We start from the raw sequence: 9,013 nt of genomic DNA on the forward strand, positions 1-9,013 counted from the left end.
GAACTGATGACCAATTTTGACGGACATTTTGTCAAAATAATGGACATGTGCCATTCATTATCAACCGTTATTTCATCCATCATGCACCATTATAGTCCGTTATTTTATGTCCGTTATTTTGTTTCCATGGGACTTCCTGGTTGTGATGCTGTACTGGGCATGCTCAGTAGCAATAACGGATCATAAAAATAACGGACAGTAACGGATGTCATTTGTGAACATTTGTGTCTCTTCATTATACTTTTCCAGTCTCTTCATTACTGTAACACTTATGGTTCAGTAGACAGGAACCCCGGTGGATGTGGATCCGCTGGACCTGTGTGGCAGATGGCTCGGACCGTACCAGGGAGCGGGGTCTAAGGTGCCGCTGGTTTTCACCAGAGTCGGACTTAATGCGGCAGGCGGCACCCAGGTCGCTACCCCTGGTACGATTTGACCTCACAGGCAGCTGAGGAGGTTCGAGACACAGGTAGGATAAGGCAACTCGTAGTCAGGATAGCAGAAGGTCAGGGCATTTGGCACAGAAGCGTAGTCAGGAACGTAGCAGGAGGTCAGTAGGCAGGCGGCAAAGGAGCAAGGTCAAGTCAAGGAACAATGAGGTTAGAAAATGGCAAGGCAACACACAGGAATGCTTTCTCTCAGGCACTAGGCAAACAAAGATCCGGCAGGGGTATGTGGGGGGTGCAGAAACTTATAACAGTGTGACAGGTGCAACAGATAATTACGGGCACACTGGGCCTTTAAATCTTAGAGCTCCGGTGCACGCGCGCCCTAGGAAGCAGGGCACGCGTGCCGGAGCTGAGAGGAAGCAGCAGAGGACGGGCTGGTATTTGCATGCGGGCGCGTCCCACGATGCAAATCCCAGCCCCGCTGGCTGGGGAAGAGGAGGGGACAATGCACTCACGGCCAGAGTGAGTGGCCAGAGCGCAAGTTGTCATATTACACTTCCCCAGCCTGTTCATTACACTTTCCCAGTCTCTTCATTACACTTCCCCAGTCTCTTCATTACACTTCCCCAGTCTCTTTATTACACTCCTCCTGTCTCTTTCTAACACCCCGTCCTGTCTCCTAATTTCACCCTTTACTGTTTCCTCATTACACACCTCCTTTCTCTTCATTACACCCCTCCGGTCTCTTCATTACATTCGCTTGTTTCTTCATTACACCCCTCCTGTCTCTTCATTATATTCCCTTGTTTCTACATTACACCCCTCCTGTCTCTTCATTACATTCCATTGTTTCTTCATTACACCCCTCCTGTCTCTTCATTACATTCCCTTGTTTCTTCATTACACCCCTCCTGTCACATTATTACATTCCCTTTTTTCTTTATTACACCCCTCATGTTTCTTCATTACACTCCTCCTTACTCCTTCATTACTTTTCCTTGGTTCTTCATTATACCCCTCCTGTCTCTTCATTACATTCCTTTGTTTCTTCATTACACCCCTCCTATCGCTTCATTACATTCTCTTGTTTCTTCATTACACCCCTCAGGTTTCTTCATTACATTCCCTTGTTTCTTCCTTACACCCCACCTGTCTCTTCATTACATTCCCTTGTTTCTTCATTACACCCCTCCTGTCTCTTCATTACATTCCCTTGTTTCTTCATTACACCCCTCCTGTCACATTATTACATTCCCTTTTTTCTTTATTACACCCCTCATGTTTCTTCATTACACTCCTCCTTACTCCTTCATTACTTTTCCTTGGTTCTTCATTATACCCCTCCTGTCTCTTCATTACATTCCTTTGTTTCTTCATTACACCCCTCCTATCGCTTCATTACATTCTCTTGTTTCTTCATTACACCCCTCAGGTTTCTTCATTACATTCCCTTGTTTCTTCCTTACACCCCACCTGTCTCTTCATTACATTCCCTTGTTTCTTCATTACACCCCTCCTGTCTCTTCATTACATTCCCTTGTTTCTTCCTTACACCCCACCTGTCTCTTCATTACATTCCCTTGTTTCTTCCTTACACCCCACCTGTCTCTTCATTACATTCCCTTGTTTCTTCATTACACCCCTCCTGTCTCTTCATTACATTCCCTTGTTTCTTCATTACACCCCTCCTGTCTCTTCATTACATTCCCTTGTTTCTTCCTTACACCCCACCTGTCTCTTCATTACATTCCCTTGTTTCTTCATTACACCCCTCCTGTCTTTTCATCACACTCCCTGTCACTTCATGACACTAACCCTATATCTTTATGACACTCCCTCTGTCTCTTCATTACACAAAATAGAAAAAAGTAGTTTGTAAGATGCCCAATTTGTATATTTTTCGTTATCTTTACTACTTATAAAATATTACAGACTTATACCTTTATACCTTTTAAGTTGCCATATTCTGAACCCTGTAATTTTTTTTACTTTTCTCTTTATGGAGCTGTGTTACAACTCAAATGTGACATCTAGGGGTTAAAGTCTCCATAAAAGTATTCAAATTTATGACTTCGATTTCTGACTTTAATGGGAAAGTGAAAATCTGAAATAAATCTGCCATTATTGTGGACTGTGCTTTAGGGTCTATTCACAGACACCGAATGCGCAATTGTGGATTTTTAGAAAGCAGTTATAAGTACATAAGAGTCGCCTTGTAAAGTCTGCAGTTCTGCAATTGTACATTGTACAACTTTTAAGGGGTACTCCCCCCATAGACATCTTATCCCCTTTTCAAAGGATAGGGGATAAGTTGTGTTATAGTAGGGGTCCCACCGCAGGGGACCCCCGCGATCTCCCTGCTGCACCCAGCGTTCGTTTAGAGCGTCGGGTGCAGCGCTGGAGGCTTGTGACATCACGGCCATGCCCCCTCAATGCAAATCTATGGGAGGGGGCATGACGGCGTGGGCATGACCATGATGAGCCTCCGCCCCACATCGCCAGTCATCTGACACGGAGCAAAGTTCGCTCCGTGCAGCAGATGTCTGGGGTGCCGCCTGTGATCAGACATCTTATCCCCTATCCTTTGGATAGGGGATAAGATGTCTAGGGACGGAATACACTTTAACACATTTTTCAACAGCAATTCACAGTAGTGTTACCTTTCATTGTAATCCTGTCTGTGCTGAGAAGAAAGGAATTACTGGGAAATGAACAAGACAGAACAAGAAGTCTCAGCTTAGTTTTAGGCCTAGTGGTCAAAATTTGAACTGAAAAATGTCATGTTTATTAAAAAATATAGATAGAAATATGAAAAATAAAAAGTCAGCCAACTAGATCAGTCCCAGGGCAACATTATCATTCTGAGGTGATCCACAAAAAGATGCAGGGTATGAGACATGAATGGGATAAGGTAAAATCCCCCATCTCCTCTTACTCATCCTCAAGGAGTACATCCATACTGCTTGAACATGCGACAGGTGTCTCTGAGTAGCTGCCGATGCCTGAGATGAAAGTCACGCTGGCTCCAAAATTTGTTGGCTGTGTTAGGAAGTCTGTCACCGCTTTCCGCTGCTGATAGAAGCAGTCCGACATGTATAAAGTTGAGTTTCACCATGTTGGAACATCACAATTTAGGTTGTGTTAAGGAAGATCATTTTGTCGCTGTCTAGGAGGGCGTGCTTATAGATATAAACTGAACCAAGCCTTCCTGCACATATTTTTTTTAAGAAATGTTTTGCAACAAGACTTAGCATGTGTGCAATAAAGGGAGCGCGTGCCATGCCACCTACATGCAACGCCATTATGATGTTTGTGCCGTTATGTCCCGTCTCAGAGTACGACCAAAGAGCCAATGTGAAATTACTGCTGCTGTAACAGCAGCAACGTCTTCCGCTATGTCTTTTCTCACTCAGGCTCAGCAGATGTAATACAGCGTGGCAGTGCTTGACTTTGATGAAAGGAAGAAGACTAGAGAAGAAAGACTAACCCACACCAGGCCTTGTGGGGGAATAAATGATGTTCGTGTTACGCCGAGCGCTCCGGGTCCCCGCTCCTCCCCGGAGCGCTCGCTACACTCTCGCTACTGCAGCGCTCCGGTCAGATCCACTGACCCGGTGCGCTGCGATACCGCCTCCAGCCGGGATGCGATTCGCGATGCGGGTGGCGCCCGCTCGCGATGCGCACCCCGGCTCCCGTACCTGACTCGCTCTCCGTCGGTCCTGTCCCGGCGCGCGCGGCCCCGCTCCCTAGGGCGCGCGCGCGCCGGGTCTCTGCGATTTAAAGGGCCACTGCGCCGCTGATTGGCGCAAGTGGTTCTAATTAGTGTGTTCACCTGTGCACTCCCTATGTATACCTCACTTCCCCTGCACTCCCTCGCCGGATCTTGTTGCCATTGTGCCAGTGAAAGCGTTTCCTTGTGTGTTCCTAGCCTGTGTTCCAGACCTCCTGCCATTGCCCCCGACTACGATCCTTGCTGCCTGCCCCGACCTTCTGCTACGTCCGACCTTGCTTCTGTCTACTCCCTTGTACCGCGCCTATCTTCAGCAGTCAGAGAGGTTGAGCAGTTGCTAGTGGATACGACCTGGTCACTACCGCCGCAGCAAGACCATCCCGCTTTGCGGCGGGCTCTGGTGAAAACCAGTAGTGACTTAGAACCGGTCCACTAGCACGGTCCACGCCAATCCCTCTCTGGCACAGAGGATCCACCTCCTGCCAGCCGGCATCGTGACAGTAGATCCGGCCATGGATCCCGCTGAAGTCCCTCTGCCAGTTGTCGCCGACCTCACCACGGTGGTCGCCCAGCAGTCACAACAGATAGCGCAACAAGGCCACCAGCTGTCTCAACTGACCGTGATGCTACAGCAGCTACTACCACAGCTTCAGCAATCATCTCCTCCGCCAGCTCCTGCACCTCCTCCGCAGCGAGTGGCCGCTTCAGGCCTACGACTATCCTTGCCGGATAAATTTGATGGGGACTCTAAGTTTTGCCGTGGCTTTCTTTCTCAATGTTCCCTGCACTTGGAGATGATGTCGGACCAGTTTCCTACTGAAAGGTCTAAGGTGGCTTTCGTAGTCAGCCTTCTGTCTGGAAAAGCTCTGTCATGGGCCACACCGCTCTGGGACCGCAATGACCCCGTCACTGCCTCTGTACACTCCTTCTTCTCGGAAATTCGAAGTGTCTTTGAGGAACCTGCCCGAGCCTCTTCTGCTGAGACTGCCCTGTTGAACCTGGTCCAGGGTAATTCTTCCGTTGGCGAGTACGCCGTACAATTCCGTACTCTTGCTTCTGAACTATCCTGGAATAATGAGGCCCTCTGCGCGACCTTTAAAAAAGGCCTATCCAGCAACATTAAAGATGTTCTGGCCGCACGAGAAATCCCTGCTAACCTACATGAACTCATTCATCTAGCCACTCGCATTGACATGCGTTTTTCCGAAAGGCGTCAGGAGCTCCGCCAGGATATGGACTTTGTTCGCACGAGGCGTTTTTTCTCCCCGGCTCCTCTCTCCTCTGGTCCCCTGCAATCCGTTCCTGTGCCTCCCGCCGTGGAGGCTATGCAGGTCGACCGGTCTCGCCTGACACCTCAAGAGAGGACACGACGCCGCATGGAGAATCTCTGCCTGTACTGTGCCAGTACCGAACACTTCCTGAAGGATTGTCCTATCCGTCCTCCCCGCCTGGAAAGACGTACGCTGACTCCGCACAAAGGTGAGACAGTCCTTGATGTCAACTCTGCTTCTCCACGTCTTACTGTGCCTGTGCGGATATCTGCCTCTACCTTCTCCTTCTCTACTATGGCCTTCTTGGATTCCGGATCTGCAGGAAATTTTATTTTGGCCTCTCTCATCAACAGGTTCAACATCCCGGTGACCAGTCTCGCCAGACCCCTCTACATCAATTGTGTTAACAATGAAAGATTGGACTGTACCATACGTTTCCGCACGGAGCCCCTCCTAATGTGCATCGGACCTCATCACGAGAAAATTGAGTTTTTGGTCCTCCCCAATTGCACTTCCGAAATTCTCCTCGGACTACCCTGGCTTCAACACCATTCCCCAACCCTGGATTGGTCCACTGGGGAGATCAAGAGTTGGGGTTCCTCTTGTTTCAAGGACTGCCTTAAACCGGTTCCCAGTTCTCCTTGCCGTGACCCTGTGGTTCCCCCTGTAACCGGTCTCCCTAAGGCCTATATGGACTTTGCGGATGTTTTTTGCAAAAAACAAGCTGAGACTCTACCTCCTCACAGGCCTTATGACTGTCCTATTGACCTCCTCCCGGGCACTACTCCACCCCGGGGCAGAATTTATCCTCTCTCTGCCCCAGAGACTCTTGCTATGTCTGAGTACATCCAGGAAAATTTAAAAAAGGGCTTTATCCGCAAATCCTCCTCTCCTGCCGGAGCCGGATTTTTCTTTGTGTCCTAAAAAGATGGCTCCCTACGTCCTTGCATTGACTACCGCGGTCTTAATAAAATCACGGTAAAGAACCGCTACCCCCTACCTCTCATCTCTGAACTCTTTGATCGCCTCCAAGGTGCCCACATCTTTACCAAACTGGACTTAAGAGGTGCTTATAATCTCATCCGCATCAGAGAGGGGGATGAATGGAAAACGGCATTTAACACTAGAGATGGACACTTTGAGTATCTGGTCATGCCCTTTGGCCTGTGCAACGCCCCTGCCGTCTTCCAAGACTTTGTTAATGAAATTTTTCGTGATCTCTTATATTCCTGTGTTGTTGTGTATCTGGACGATATCCTGATTTTTTCTGCCAACCTAGAAGAACACCGCCAGCATGTCCGCATGGTTCTTCAGAGACTTCGTGACAATCAACTTTATGCCAAAATGGAGAAATGTCTGTTTGAATGTCAATCTCTTCCTTTCCTAGGATACTTGGTCTCTGGCCAGGGACTACAAATGGATCCAGACAAACTCTCTGCCGTCTTAGATTGGCCACGCCCCTCCGGACTCCGTGCTATCCAACGTTTTTTGGGGTTCGCCAATTATTACAGACAATTTATTCCACATTTTTCTACCATTGTGGCTCCTATCGTGGCTTTAACCAAAAAGAATGCCAATCCTAAGTCATGGCCTCCTCAAGCGGAAGACGCCTTTAAACAGCTCAAGTCTGCCTTTTCTTCGGCTCCCGTGCTCTCCAGACCTGACCCATCTAAACCCTTCCTATTGGAGGTTGATGCCTCCTCAGTAGGAGCTGGAGCGGTCCTTCTACAAAAAAATTCTTCCGGGCATGCTGTTACTTGTGGTTTTTTTTCTAGGACCTTATCTCCGGCGGAGAGGAACTACTCCATCGGGGATCGAGAGCTACTAGCCATTAAATTAGCACTTGAGGAATGGAGGCATCTGCTGGAGGGATCAAGATTTCCAGTTATTATTTACACCGATCACAAGAACCTCTCCTATCTCCAGTCTGCCCAACGGCTGAACCCTCGCCAGGCCAGGTGGTCTCTGTTCTTTGCCCGATTTAATTTTGAAATTCACTTTCGGCCTGCCGATAAGAACATTAGGGCCGATGCTCTCTCTCGTTCCTCGGATGCCTCGGAAGTAGAGCTCTCTCCGCAACACATCATTCCTCCTGACTGCCTGATCTCCACTTCTCCAGCCTCCATCAGGCAAACTCCTCCAGGGAAGACCTTCGTCTCTCCACGCCAACGCCTCGGAATCCTCAAATGGGGTCACTCCTCCCATCTCGCAGGTCATGCGGGCATCAAGAAATCCGTGCAACTCATCTCTCGTTTCTATTGGTGGCCGACTCTGGAGACGGATGTTGTGGATTTTGTGCGAGCCTGCACTGTCTGTGCCCGGGATAAGACTCCTCGCCAGAAGCCCGCTGGTCTTCTTCATCCTCTGCCTGTCCCCGAACAGCCTTGGTCTCTGATTGGTATGGACTTTATTACAGACTTACCCCCATCCCGTGGCAACACTGTTGTTTGGGTGGTCGTTGATCGATTCTCCAAGATGGCACATTTCATCCCTCTTCCTGGTCTTCCTTCAGCGCCTCAGTTGGCAAAACAATTTTTTGTACACATTTTTCGTCTTCACGGGTTGCCCACGCATGAAGAAGTTTGCTGATAAGAAAAGAAGAGCTCCCCCCATTTTTTCTCCTGGAGACAAGGTATGGCTCTCCGCTAAATATGTCCGCTTCCGTGTCCCTAGCTACAAATTGGGACCACGCTATCTTGGTCCTTTCAAAATTTTGTGCCAGATTAATCCTGTCTCTTACAAACTTCTTCTTCCTCCTTCTCTTCGTATTCCTAATGCCTTTCACGTTTCCCTTCTTAAACCACTCATCATCAACCATTTCTCTCCCAAACTTGTTTCTCCCACTCCTGTTTCCGGCTCCTCGGACATCTTCTCGGTAAAGGAGATACTGGCCTCCAAGAAGGTCAGAGGGAAAACTTTTTTTTTGGTCGATTGGGAGGGTTGTGGTCCTGAAGAGAGATCCTGGGAACCTGAGGACAATATCCTAGACAAAAGTTTGCTCCTCAGGTTCTCAGGCTCTAAGAAGAGGGGGAGACCCAAGGGGGGGGGTACTGTTACGCCAAGCGCTCCAGGTCCCCGCTCCTCCCCGGAGCGCTCGCTACACTCTCGCTACTGCAGCGCTCCGGTCAGATCCACTGACCCGGTGCGCTGCGATACCGCCTCCAGCCGGGATGCGATTCGCGATGCGGGTGGCGCCCGCTCGCGATGTGCACCCCGGCTCCCGTACCTGACTCGCTCTCCGTCGGTCCTGTCCCGGCGCGCGCGGCCCCGCTCCCTAGGGCGCGCGCGCGCCGGGTCTCTGCGATTTAAAGGGCCACTGCGCCGCTGATTGGCGCAAGTGGTTCTAATTAGTGTGTTCACCTGTGCACTCCCTATGTATACCTCACTTCCCCTGCACTCCCTCGCCGGATCTTGTTGCCATTGTGCCAGTGAAAGCGTTTCCTTGTGTGTTCCTAGCCTGTGTTCCAGACCTCCTGCCGTTGCCCCCGACTACGATCCTTGCTGCCTGCCCCGACCTTCTGCTACGTCCGACCTTGCTTCTGTCTACTCCCTTGTACCGCGCCTATCTTCAGCAGTCAGAGAGGTTGAGCCGTTGCTAGTGGATACGACCTGGTCACTACCGC

The sequence above is a fragment of the Hyla sarda genome, chromosome 1 (genome assembly GCF_029499605.1).
Source record: "Hyla sarda isolate aHylSar1 chromosome 1, aHylSar1.hap1, whole genome shotgun sequence".
Classification (NCBI taxonomy): Eukaryota; Metazoa; Chordata; class Amphibia; order Anura; family Hylidae; genus Hyla; species Hyla sarda.